Below are 14,167 nucleotides of genomic sequence, written 5' to 3'. Positions count from 1 at the left end.
CTCGTGCTGTATTTGATGCTTTGTCGTTTCTCAGATGTAAGTGAGTAAATGTAATTAACTTAGGAATGTGCACCATATAAGAACAAAACTGAAATAAGAGGTTTAATTGTTAGAGTTTGATACAGTGCATTATTTTGGAGCCATTTCATTAGTTTGATTATTTCATTAATATTATTTCATTCATTTAGTGGGCAGTAGGGGGCACTAAACAGATGTAGCAGGTGTGTCCATGTCAGGTGATGCACCATGAAATGTTTTTTTTTAAACCAATGCAATGAGAACACAGAACACACATGTTTGCTTTTAAACTGGAAAATAAATCATCCTAAAAGTGAATCCTGCCTAGACAATGGACTTCTTAATTTTAGAAGCCTGAGGACAACCCAAATGAAATGGTGCATCAATGGCCTTTGCTGTAAGTTTGATTTTTGAAGAAAATCTTTGACCAATAGCCACTACAAAAAGTAAAAAACCCTTGAATATGAATATGCGCAAATTCATACTGCTCATCAAAAATGACAGAAATTGGGCAACACGAATTTGCAAAATTTTTGTATTCACATACAGTGATTTGAAGTGTTGTATGAAGAGGACCGGGCGGAGTGGATGGACAGAGCCGCTGCCCACTTCACTCTCGCTTCTGAACCTGTGTGTAGCAGCCAACCTCCACTGCTGTAGCCATCTGTGGGCACCCAGAGGTCTGTGACTACTTTAACATGACTCAGCGGAAGTTATCACTGGCATCACTAACATGGATTCACGGAGCAACACAATAGGTGAGTATCACCTTTATACCTAGGAGCCAATTTAAACGTTTAAACAAAGCTTACATTGACATAATTACTGATCACTGGGAAACACTGAGGGGCATGCAGGAGGACATATTCGATGCTTTACTCGTGCCACAATAATGCAATCTTTTTTTAGTTAAAATATCTTCATTAAAAAAGTTATTTCTACTTATTTTTGGTTTGGGTTCAAAGCATTCATGTGTGATTAAATCACCATACATATGTTTCTGCCACCTCCCAAAGTCTCCATGCCACCTTTTTTGCACCTCATAAGTATTTTTCCTACAGCCATACCTCAGGCCATACCGCGTCTTCCATAACTGAAGGAAGGAACCATGTCTTTTAAACATTCACAAAAGATAAATAAAACAAATGGTGGCCTAATGGCAACATCAAGCCAGCAGCAGGGAAAGAGTTTGTGCACGAAACCGTAAAGTATCTCTAAGCAAGGCATGGCGTGCATCAGGGAGTCAGTTTCATTATGCAGATCCTCATGTGGGATGTTGTTTTTTGTCAATTGCTAAGATGCAATGATCAAAACCGAAGGCAATTTTTCAAAACTCTTCACATAATCTTCATTACCGACATGCATCTTGGCTAAACAGTTAATCTCACCTCCAAAAGTCACTCAAACCACCAAAACACTTCATACAAGTCTCAAAATAAACTCGTTCAAACAAAACGCTGGCAACTATTCTCACTCAAAAAGCATAAAATGGTTGAACACTTCATAATCTGCATTTTTTTCTACATGTCTATTTGACTTTTTGTAAATATGTAAATTGATGAATATATCTGTTGTGCTGTGAATAAGAATCTGTGGCCCAATAGACAACCTCATATTTCCATGTTTCCGTTTCTTATTTTGTAATTGTTTCCCAAATGTTAAGGATGATTCTAGAAATGTACCAAAGTGACGAAGATAAAATATAAGAACATTTTGACTTTGACTCTACGATAGTATATGTAACAAGAATGAATCAGAAATGCAGGCATTTACTCTTACTGCATTCAGTAATTTACTAGTGAAAAAAAAAAAGTTGCTAACATTTCAGTGCTGCAATTTGATTTGTTTACACAGTAAAACTGTGACCTCCTGACCACAGCCTGATGCACCAACCCCTTGAACTATTTCTGCTAAAATACAAGCACATTTCTTGCTTTACACTTAGCTTGCAGTTTTATAGTAAAACCACATTCAAAACATTACGCACATTTGTGTTCTGTCCAGCTACAGCAAAATTGCATTTTTTTTTAAACGCGTTAACAGTTTCGGACACAGTGTGTGTTAGCGTTTGAAAAATGTGCTGCAGATACAGTTTTTTGCAGAAACCTATTAAAAAAAAAACAAAACTGTAAACTCTCCACAGCCTTGTTTAGTCATTTTGTCCAGGAGGAGACTGGGAGCCAGAAAGGGATAGTGAGACTTTGTCCAACCTCATCTTTCTCCACTCACGCAGTGTCCCTAAAGCTCCCCTGCAGAACAGTGGAGGCGATATTTTGTGGCAGAATCTCTTAGACTATTAGGCACCTGGAGGCACCTCTGGGAGTCATCTCTTTCCCTCTCTCTCTCTCCTGGCAACACAGCTGTTATCTCTTGGAGATGAACACACACACGCTCACACATACATATGCATAGAAGCATTCCCTCAAGCACAAATTCAGAGACCCTCAAAACACACACACACACACACACACACACACACACGGAATGATTTACCAATGCACATTAACCCCTATCTATATACATACACACTAAGACACCCACTACCGTTGGTAACAGTAAACTGGTCTTAGCTTTATTGCTAAAGGAACACAGAGCCACTTACAGGGGGAATGAAAGAAAGGAAAACTGATAAATGGAGAAAAGGAGTATACTTTATTCCTGCAGAATGTGTGTATTAAGTCATTTCACCCAAATTGCAAAAAACAAACAAACAAAACAACATTTCTCAATTGTCTATAGTTATCAGTGAATGGAATTTTGTTAATTGAGCGCGAAGCTTTGACAAATCCATCTATTCATTTTATAACCTGCTTGCAAGATATGCTTGGACTGGGCTAATGTGAGTTAGGGCAGTTATGAAGTGGATGAAGAGTGGAAAGGAGGTTGATCCACATGTCATATCCATGGCTGCATGGAGATGTTACTGGGTTTGTTTTTTTTTAACAATTGCTAACAAGCACTTTTCAATAATGAGTTCACTTTTTCAAAACTCTTCACACTGAACAGAAGTCTAAAGCACAGGGGTAATGGACTCACCAAGCACGACTGAAGGTGGTTCACAAAACTAAGGTCCACACACTAGAGACCATACAACGAACTCACACCGAAACAAAGAGGAAGTGGGTATACACTAGGGCCAGGGAGACAACGAGGCACAGGTGGAGCACATTAGGGCGGGGACAGGTAATCACACAGGGCAGGAATGCAGACAAAGACCTGAAAAGAGACAAGATAATAAGTTCCAACAGACAAGAAGTAGTTGCAGACATAAAAATAGAGACAATAATGTTGGGCATGACACTGTTTTCTTGTTGCATTTCGATAACTTCCTATAGATACACAAAACCAAAAGATTCCAATAAAATGATGCATAATATGTAATTCTACCTGTTGTTAGTGTTGCTATTGGAGAGGTGTTTTTGTAAAATTAATTGATATTGAAACAAGTATGCAGTGTTTTGGTAGTTGTGGTGCATTTTGGGTGTGAAATTAACTAGTGCAAGCTGTGTGTTGGTACAGGCAACAGTGTGAAAAATTTTGAAAACGTAAACTCAGTACTGAAAAATGCTTATGAGCAATTGCAAAAAACTGTACTAGATTGTTTAATTAACACAATCTTGGAAAGTGAGAGGATGCATGAGGACAAGGAGGAGAAGTGTACTGGAACTGATTTTCAAGAATAAGGCTGTGGTAACTACAGAGGTATACAGTTGATCAGCCACCACAATAAGTTATGGGAAAGAGGAGTGGAAGATAAGAGTTTCATGCCAGGAAAAGACAACTACAGATGCAATGTTTGCTTTGAGAATGTTGATGGAGAAGTTTAGAGGTCAGAAGGAGTTGCACCAGGTGAGGAGTACAAAGACAAGTGTATCTTGTCAGTCAAACATGGTGGTGGGAGTGTCTTTTGTTGCCAGTGGTTTAGACAGTAATGGCTGTGTGATGTGTTATTTTGAGGGGACATTCAATTTACACTGTTATACAAGCTGCACACTTGCTACTTTACATTTTTAGTGTCATTTCTTCAGCGTTGTCATATGAAAAGATATAATCAAATATTTACAAAAATGTGAGGGGTGTACTTACTTTTGTGAGACACTGTAGGTAGAACAAGATTTATATACCTTAAAACTGAAAAACATTCCTCAGTCCTTCAACCTCTAGCTCTAAAGAATCAGCTGTTTAACTGAAAGTTTGAAGTGAAAAATGGACATTAGAAATAGATTTGTAAAAAAAATAAAATAAATTTAGCTTACATTTTTTCCCAAAGAAACTTAGAATTGCTATGTATAAAAGAGGCTGCACACATCTGGAGCAAGTAGGGGTTAAGTGTCTCCCACACCAGAGGGATGTGTCTTATCCACAGTTCCATCACTGTGATGGTCTTTGGTTCAACAGTCAACCGCCTTCTCTTTCTCTCTCTCTGTTACTTCTTTGTCCAAGATGCTGGTGTAACACTCTGAACAGGACTGTTTCAAGTTGAGAATGATAAGGAGCTCATGAAGAGTGAGCACCTATTCCTGCTGTCCATTTGTTGGCCATTCTGGAAAATTTCCTCTCCACATATCCAGTGGGTGCTGGAATGCTCATGATTTGGCTGACAATGGACAGGTTGTTAGACAGGTCTACTACTTGAAAGACAGCCATCCAAGTTGAAGCCACGCCTTCGGACTTCCATTCATCTTCTGTATCTTCTCTGAGCCCCAAGAGAATGATATTTGCTGTGGTGCAGTCATCATTTACGCCATCGATGTGACATATATATATTTATATATAGATAGATAGATTAGAAAAATATAAATGTATATAAATTCAGTACCAGAAGGCTATTGTCATTGCCAATTGCACACAGAAGCTGAGTCAAGTCTTTATGTAGCTGAATATACATTTCAGATAACCATCTCGACACATTAGTTATTCTCTAAAGGTTGCTTCTGTGTTGCAGTAGATTTCTAAATGCTCAGGACACAGCATGGATCTCTATGTTCACATTTGTAAATTGGTCTTTGGTGCAGTGCTTTGCGCACGGTTCACCACCTAATAACAAAACCTGTGATTGCAGAGGAAAGTCAACCTATCTGCCAGCAATTTCTTTCACCAAAACAGTAGAAATATTTTTATAGTTGGCATTAGATAAATACACATTAAGTGAGAAGACACGATGTTCAATGTGAATCATGACATCAATTAGCTGGGAATATACAGTATATCTCGGCCGCTACGCTCCTCCAACGAATGCCTCCTGGCTCTGCCATCCCTTCACACAAAGCAATCCCAGTCCCGGCTATTCTCATCTGTGACACCATGATGGTGGAATGAGCTACCACACGCCATCAGAGCAGGGGCGTCCCTCTCTAACTTCAAGAAGCTCTTGAAGTCCTGCGATGTAGTGGCACTCGTCGTTAGGGCAGTCCAGCTATCTGTTGTCAATGCGACCTTGTTGGCGGCGCTAGCTAGCTGCGCTAGCATTTCTGACTTAGCATTCTTGTACCTGTTCTCGATGCGTGATGTGATGGTGCCTCGTGATGGGATATGATACGCTGGTTCAAGCAGATGCATCAGATGCATTTCCCGAAATCCTGGGTCGTCAACCATACTGATAGGCATCATGTCTTTTTCTATAACTTTACAGATTGATTGGGTTATTTTTTCTGCCTGGTGTGTGTTGCAATTCTTCCGTGCAAACACTGAAGTGATGGTGGATTGATGCTGTTGATACGAGAATCTAGCCAGAATCTAGCTAGTCTTCTTTCAACTCAAAATGATCCCATACAATACTTCGCTTCGCTTCATTTTCCAAAGTTGCCGCTGTCTTCTAATTCCCAAGATGGATGCCTAAAGTGCCTTGTCAAAGTTCTTTTGCGCCCTCTGTCTGCACTTCATTGAAACGTGCTTTGAAAAAAACACCATTCTTTTAGAATCACATATAATAGGATATACCCGTTTATATTTTTTTATAAATAAAGCAAAAGGCAACACAGTGGACGCTGCAGCGCTACTGCCGACTAGCGTTTGGAGGTGTAATTGCAGAATGACGGACACACCTACGCACAAGTATAAATGCATGTCTACGTGCGTAGCCTACAGCGTAACGATTATCAACGAGAGTTGGAGAAAATCCTGCATTCCATACATCCGGTTATGGAACATAGATGAACTGCTAGGTGAGGATGAGACTCTTGCTGGTAAAGCAGCAAACCAGACACCAATGCCGTTTGCAGGCTGGGTTGAGATAAAGTTCAAGCTAGGATCTAGCAGGGGCCCACAGCCAGAACTGCTTGTGCCAGTGCTTGTCTCCAGTGAGCCAGGAGTTGCGGAGCCACCAATCATAGGTTACAATGTGATCGAACACCTGGTGATGAGTGGAATGGAGTAGCATCCAGAAGTTACACCTGCTGTGGTGAGAGAAGCCTTCTCCATTGACTGTAAAAAGGCAAGTGTGTTGATCCATTTAGTGCAGAGCAGTGACCAGGACGACAAAGATGGAGTGGTGAAAGTTGGGAGATTAAAGACAGTGATTCCAGCAGGTCAGACTAGAGGTCAAGTGTACAGTGAGGACAGTTCCCCTCTCCACAAGACAGGAAGATGTTTTTGAACCAGAGGAGGTCCCAAAGTGGCCCGAGGGGGTGAACTACTGAAACCGTTGTCTGCCTGCAGAAGGGAAATTGGTCTAAGGTGGCCATCCCTGTCACTAATGACAGCAAACTTGACATCATTCTCAATTCCCGCACAGTTCTGGGACAGCTACCGCAAGCCAAGGCTATTTACCCAGTAGATGAAATAGAAATCACAGCTAGCTCTAGTGAAAACATATCCAGCGCACCTAAAAACAACAAAAGAGAACACAGACAGCCGGACACATGGGACCCACCAGTGTCAGTTGATCACCTGACTCCAGATCAGCAGGAAAAGGTGAGACAGATGCTACGAGAAGAGTGTACTGCATTTGCAAAAGACGAGAACGACGGCTGAAATCAGGCTGAGTGACACAAACTCCAGTGAGGTGCACCTACACCTCGATACCCAAACCCCTGCACAAGGCAGTGAAGGAGTATTTGGAAGACCTACTGAATTAAGGATGGATCCAAAAGTCCTGGTCCCCATACTCCTCACCAATAATCTGTGTGTGCAAGAAGGATGGAAGTTTGCGTGGATTACTGGGAGTTGAACAAAAAATCGATTCCTGACCGCCACCCCGTCCCTCTAGTGCAGGATATGCTGACCAGCCTGAGTGGGAGTCTCTGTACTGGACCAGGGCAAGGCACCTTGGGGCTTGTATGAGTGCGTAAGGATCCCCTTTGGCCTGTCCTCGGCTCCAGCTGAGTTCCAGCACAGCATGGAAGAGTGCCTCGCGGGTCTGAGAGATGAAACATCGCTATCAAGCACATGGTGTAAAGCTGACAGCAAAGATTTTGTCCAAAGACGGTTACTACATGGATCCTCCTGAGATAGCACCAGAGAAAGCACTCAAAGATTGCAAACATGAGACTGTGGAAGACCTGAGGAAAATGCTAGGGTTCCTCTCGTACTATCGTCCATACATTCCAAACTTCTCACGAATTGCCAAACCACTGTACAGTCTGTTATCCACTAAGAAGACTTCAAGCAGTAGTGGCCCAGGAGCAAGTACAAGTAAGAGCAGGGGGAAACGCAAAATATCAGATCAGCCAGATCATCAGATCAGATCAAGTCAGCCAATCACCTGGACTGGACAACACCAGGATGTGCTCTGCCAGCTTATAGAGTACCTGCTGTGTCCTCCACTGTTAGGGTACCCCGACTATGAGAAGCCATTTGTGTTACACTGTGACGCCTCTCAGGATGGGCTTGGTGCAGTATTATACCAGAGACAACAAGGCAAGATGGTAGTCATTGGTTATGGGTTGAGGACACTCATTGCTCCAGAAAAGAATTACCACCTCCATTCTGGAAAGTAAGAGTTTTTAGCAATGTAGTGGGCAATTTGTGAAAGATTCAGGGAGGACCTGTATTATGCACCCTCACTCATTGTCTACACCGACAATAATCCTTTAACCTACGTTTTAACCACAGTGAAGCCGAATGCTACAACACACCGATGGATTGTTGAATTAGCAGACTTTAATTTGTCAATCAAGTATCGGCCCGGGAAAGTTAATGGAGATGCTGATGGATTGCCACGAATGCCAGTGGGTATGGAGCAGTACATTCAGACATGCTCTCAGGAATTGGAGCCAGAGGTAATAACAACTGTCACCCAGGCACTCCAGCTTGAATCCTGCAAACGGGAGCCCTGGATGTGTCCCACCACCATAACTGCAGCATGTACTGATGTGGAGCAAGAGCGAATAACATCCCCAGTGGCAGAAATGTCCATTGAGAACCTAAAGAAAGCACAAGAGGATGATCCAGTCATTGGAAAGGTGTGAGAGTATGTCATGACAGGACAATGGCCTCATCTGAGAGGGAGAGACCGACGTGAAGACATCTCTGTCCTAGCAAAGGAGAGAAACAAGTTGTATGTCAATAAAGATGGTATCCTGTATAGGAAGTCAGTGGCTCGAGCTCAACTAGTGCTACCTGCAACATTCCACCCGCTGATCTACAGAGAGCTACATGAGGAAATGGGTCACCTCGTAGTGGAGCGGACACTGCCTGATCTGTGATCGATTCTATTGGCCGCGCATGCAAAGGGATGTGTACCACCACGTGACGAAGGTGTGTAGCTGTCTGAAACAGAGGCGTCCAAACAAGCCAACTAGAGCACCACTGGTTAATGTAGTAACAACATACCCCTTTGAGATGGTTTCAATAGACTACTTGCATTTGGAAAGCTGTAAAGGTTGATATGAGTACATTCTGGTTGTTATAGATCTAACTTATAACTATATGCGAAGTGAAGAGACAGGATTTGCCCCATACTACCTCCTCTATGGCAGAAACCCTAGACTACCTGTGGACATCATGTTTGGCCTGATGCCAGGTGACCAGAGCACTTCTCATAGTGAATATGCCAGTAAGTGGAGAAGGCGGAAGCAAGAGGCATACAGGCTGCCATCAAAGACAGCTCAGAAGGAGCAGAACAGAGCAAAGAAGCAGTATGACCGGAAGACTTATGGAGGAGAACTACAGCCAGGGTGCAAAGTACTAGTAAGAAAATTCAGGGACAGAGGGGGACCCGGGAAGCTCAGGTCTTATTGGGAGGAGCAAGTCCATGTCGTAACTGAGAGGAAACACAAGGATAGTCCAGTCTATGCAGTACGACCCTAGAAAGGCTCAGGAAAGACTAGAGTCCTGCACAGGAACTTGCTGCTGCCCTGCAACTTCCTGCCCGTTGAAGGAGATAAGCATGCAAAGAAAATGGAAAAGAGAAAGCCAAAAATGAGAATGAGAGGAGTAAACGGAAGGCAAAGCAAAAGGAGAGAAACCCTGACAGCAGTTCAGAGGATGGAAGTAACTGGAGGTTCATCACCACACGACCAGCAGAAACATTTGACCAGATCAGGAGCCAGCTGAGAGTGGAAGCAGAGGAATTCCAGCCACGAGGAGCTGATAAAGAACTGGAGCAAGATGGTGAAAATGCTGAGTGTCCAGACCAGGGTGAAGAATGCAGGATGGAAACAGAGGTGGACAACGGAGAAACAGCAGGGGCTGAGCCAGTGTTGTCATCTGATGAAGCAGATCCAGAGCCACTGTCATCTTCCCCATGAAAATATCCTTTTCGATAAAGAAATCCACCCAAGACACTCACATACCATACATTAGGTCAACCATCAGTCACATACAGAGACAAATGATATACAGCTAAAAATGAAAGACACAAGTTCAGAGTCACATGTTGAGTTTATTGTTGTGAAGAGTTCATAGTAGCACTTCAGGCTGGAGGAAAATGTTAATGTTAATTTCATGCAGTGTGCAACATATTGCTCTCCTGAGGTGTGGTGGCTGACATCTGCCAGGCCACCATGAGCAACAGAAGACATTTTCCAACATAGCTTTGAGTTGGTGTTGCCCCCCTGGCCTGGTGGGTGTCAGGGGGGGTGGGGGGTGTCCTTAAATTCTGGATGCAGAAACAATGAGGCAGAAACTTTAGCTTGCGTTCAGCTCGACTGCAGTATTTATTCTGCTTCAACAAAAAAGGAATTAACGTTCGACTCGCTGTAGTAATAAAACAAAATGCTTGTTGTAGCATCAGGTATTTCACAGTACTTTCAAATATGTAAGACATCACCATATCTTCAGAAAATACTAAAGTAATGATAACATAGCACAGCTAACTAAACAATATAAAGGTCTGTACTTTTCATTGTGCTTCAGTTGACGTGAATTGCATATTAACCAGTAGAACAACAAAAAACGAACTTGTACTCATTTGGTTCTTTTAACTAACATTTTCCTAAGTTTGACACTTTGATCACATTGCAGTGAGTAACTAATACATTTGCCACTCATTGCAGTATTACTCTTCTGTCACACATTTAGAAATTACTCTATTTCCATCACTTTTCAAGTTGAGTACAATGCTTACATACACCGGGAAACCGTTTAACATAATGTGTTATACACACACATTAGCAGTGAATGCATTTTCAGATCAGTTAACAACACAAAACTAGACCATTAGTGTTTCTATTGTACTGTGGGTTACTCATTCGCAAAAGGTCCGCTAGCCTAGCATGGCAGTGTATAGCTAAACATCACTATTTCACACATTACAGCAAAACTATTCAACTCTAAACATTGCACGTTCTCACTAAGGATTCAAAACACACTTATCCCTTATACTGGGGTACATGCATGCAAATTTGAGGAACATTAACCTACCTGTATGCAGAAACAATGAGGCAGAAACTTTAGCTTGCGTTCAGCTCGACTGCAGTATTTGTTCTGCAGCGCTTGCCTCCTACGGGTTTTAAGTTCCTCCCACGCGCTATGCGCCACCTAGTGACCTCTTTAAGTATCGCCTCACCAAAGTACATTACAATGAAATTGGCCTTTTAGTAACTATTTAATACACAATATCATGAAAAAAATTATATGGGTGTTTTTTTTTAACACATTATTTATTTTAGCAATAAATGGTAGTATAATGAACTGAACTAATTAAATTACTTTTTCTCTCTTATGCCTAACTGTGAACACATTTTTTAACCCTTTACATTGACTTTGTAATCATTTTTGCTGATGCAAAAAAGTATAAGTAAAGTATATTGTGTTAGACTGAGGTTCTGACTGGCACTCTGGCTAAATACCAGCGACTGCTACAGCGTGTTATGAGCAAAGTAACAAAGCACCAGCGAGCATAGCTTACACTTATAAAAACACACTCAGACACATACACAGTCTCAGTGACCTCCAATCATGTGTTTACACCTTCAGGGAAAGGAACTTCATAAACTAATGGACGAATTGCCTTGCTTATTTTTGGCTCGCCTCTTCACAATTAAGTTGCCGGGAGCTGAGCACAGCTTGTATTTATCAGAAAGCTTTTGCTCTTCTTTATGGCTTTATATATAACGCTGTTGATTTATTCGGGTGCATACATGCTGTATGCCGCAGGGAGAAAATTACTATATGGCTTAGTAATCTTTGGTCATTACGAGATGATGGCTGGTTAGTTTGAGGTCATTTCCAGAGCAGGAGCGAAATGTATTGGCAGCCAATTACGTTTATCATTTACCAACCATTATTATTACATCTTTTTGTCTATTATTGAGTCCTAAAAATCTAATTTTCTCAACGATTTTTAGGATTTACAAACAGACAAAATGGAGATGGAGATTTGCAGTGCAATATTCTCAGAGAGGTTGGTTAAAGTTAAAGCTCTGTTCAGAGGGGATTACTGAAGATTAATTATTTGTAATTACAATTTCCTAATTTGAATCCAGTTGGCTGATCATGTCAGTGATTCTCCTCCTCAACCACGGTTTTAATTTCAGCCCCAAATGCCGAGTGTTATTCAGCTCTCTCAGAGGTGGTCTGATAACTCTGCTGTCGCTCCACAGAAGCTCCTCTGGGTTTCAACTCATTTTCACATGCTTTACTCACCAATTGTGCCACTTCCCCAGTGGCAGTCAGTACACTGTTTAATTTCTGCCTGAGGAAGTAAAGACAGTTGACATGGAAGCATTAAAAGAATAATTAGGGGAATTTCAAACATTTTTGTCACTGTGATTGTGTTAAAAAATATTGTCACTTCATTGCGCCTTTTTTGTTTCTGCTCTTTGAGTGCTGCTCAATATTACCCACTTAAGGGCCAAAACAAGCAGCAACAATTGAACCTAAAAAATGACATGTTTTGTCAAAGCAAACACTTATATTGCAGTTAAACATGTTGAGTCAACTCTAATTAGTAATTTGGTTTGAGACTTTTGCTAGCATCCGACTACACAGCATAATGATTATGGCCCAACACAATAAAGGGGTCATCAGGGTGGGAAATATGTATCAGACTATATAATATGTATCACTAGACTGGTGGTCTGGGGCGCAGGACATAGGGGACTGAGTATGCAGGGCCCACAATAGAAACCCTGTTGGAGGTTCTATAGTGTATTTTATACTGTTATAAGTATAACTTATACTGTTGATTGTTTTATAAATATAGTACTGCTGTTAAACTGTTAATTTATTGTTGTTGTTGTTATAATTATTACAATACTATACATGTAAAAAAGACTATATGTTACATCTATACACCTTGCTCTTTTCATTTTGCTCACTTGTTCTGAATAAATACGCATGAAAACTTTGATAGTCTTTGGAGGGTTTGTTGAACAGTAACTTTCAAAACAAAATTGTTTTGAAAGATTACATTTTCAAGCTTTCAAGTTTTATTATGCACTTCAAATTGTCACAGCATGTTACAGATCAAATCGACCGACAACTTGACAAGTGATACATTTCTTTAGTTCAGTAGAGCAACACAGGCTGTCACTATATGCAGTGCTCTCTGGGTTGCAGTTAATTGGTAGACCAAACACCCTCAGTGTGATGCCAGGATGCACAAAAGCAATCATCCTTTGTGCAATGGCAGTAGTTGTAGGTCAGTTGCACTATAGTGAGGTTGCAGCCTGTGAAAATATGTTAGTAACCGGACTAAAAATAATGTATATGATAGTGAGGCTGACAGTAAACACAAAAGCATTATGCTAATGTAGGTTTCATATACTAAGTAATATGATATTAAATGTATTGCTTATGAAGCGTGAACATGTGATAAATGTGATTTATTTTGATGTTCACGAAGAATCACTTCCTGAGTATGGATGCAGGACACTTCAGATTTGGATGTAGTGGAATAGCTGTATACCCCACATAGGCATGTGGATTCATGATATCAGTGCCTGGTAGGATGGTTGGTGGTGATATCAGAAGTGTTCCATCGTTGAGCCTCGAACCAAAACCGTCTCTGAATAAGCATGAATATGAATTTTACTATGTCTGCCCACTGTGTTGGGAACTCAACAAACTCTGGCTACAGGCTGGACTCTACAGCTAAATCCGCAAGAGCCCTGTGTTTTTTGTTTGTGCTCGATATGTGGGACAATGCAACCCACCAATTCATCGAACTCAGCAGCAGGCCAGCATCTGAAAGTACTGGTGATGCTTCTCCTCATCATTGCCTCACATCTCTTGCACCAATGCGACCCCATATTGACCTCCTACTGTGTATTCTAAACAGTTGTAACATTTAGGCATTATATTTTATCTTTTTCTTGTTGTTCAGCCAAAAACAACAAACATAGGAGCTCTTTTGCTGTTGTGACGTTGATATTTTCTTTCAATTGTCCATAGCCGTCCACGGAGTACCTTTAGTTCAAGCCTCTAGTAATGTCACTTATACAGCAATAAAGTAGCTAGCTTAAGTTTGCTTAGCTAACAATAGCCACCGTAAGTCACTGGTCATTCCAGAACAAGTTAGACTGTTGCAGCCAAACTCTTTGGGCCAGATTTACTAAAGGTTTGCGTGAGTAAAAATGCGTACTAACTTGATATCACCAGCAAATTAACATGTAAGCTTATCTACTAACGGTGTGCACGCACAATGACGTCTTTCAAAAGTGCAAGATAGCACCTGTTGTTCATTTACTACTTTTGTCTTAATGAATACGCAATTTGGGGCATTTCAAATTTTATTGTGCAAAGTAATGGGAGGGTAACATGCAAA

The 14,167-nt window shown here is 41.2% G+C and overlaps 1 long non-coding RNA gene across 2 annotated transcripts in view; it reads left to right on the top strand.

Moving 5' to 3' along the window:
- The first annotated feature begins 296 nt into the window (after positions 1–296).
- The window catches only part of LOC123978258, a 24,040-nt gene continuing 10,169 nt past the window's right edge, over positions 297–14,167 (top strand). The window contains exons 1-2 of one of the 2 annotated variants that reach the window (XR_006826915.1): positions 297–415; positions 568–776. This is a non-coding gene — a long non-coding RNA (uncharacterized LOC123978258). Of the gene's footprint in view, positions 416–567; positions 964–14,167 lie in introns of those variants that run through there. The other variant, XR_006826907.1, reaches the window with a different exon arrangement.

This window comes from Micropterus dolomieu, linkage group LG01 (assembly GCF_021292245.1).
Source record: "Micropterus dolomieu isolate WLL.071019.BEF.003 ecotype Adirondacks linkage group LG01, ASM2129224v1, whole genome shotgun sequence".
Classification (NCBI taxonomy): domain Eukaryota; kingdom Metazoa; phylum Chordata; class Actinopteri; order Centrarchiformes; family Centrarchidae; genus Micropterus; species Micropterus dolomieu.
The sequence above is the reverse complement of the archived record's forward strand: the minus strand, read 5'-3'. Positions and strand labels throughout refer to the sequence as shown.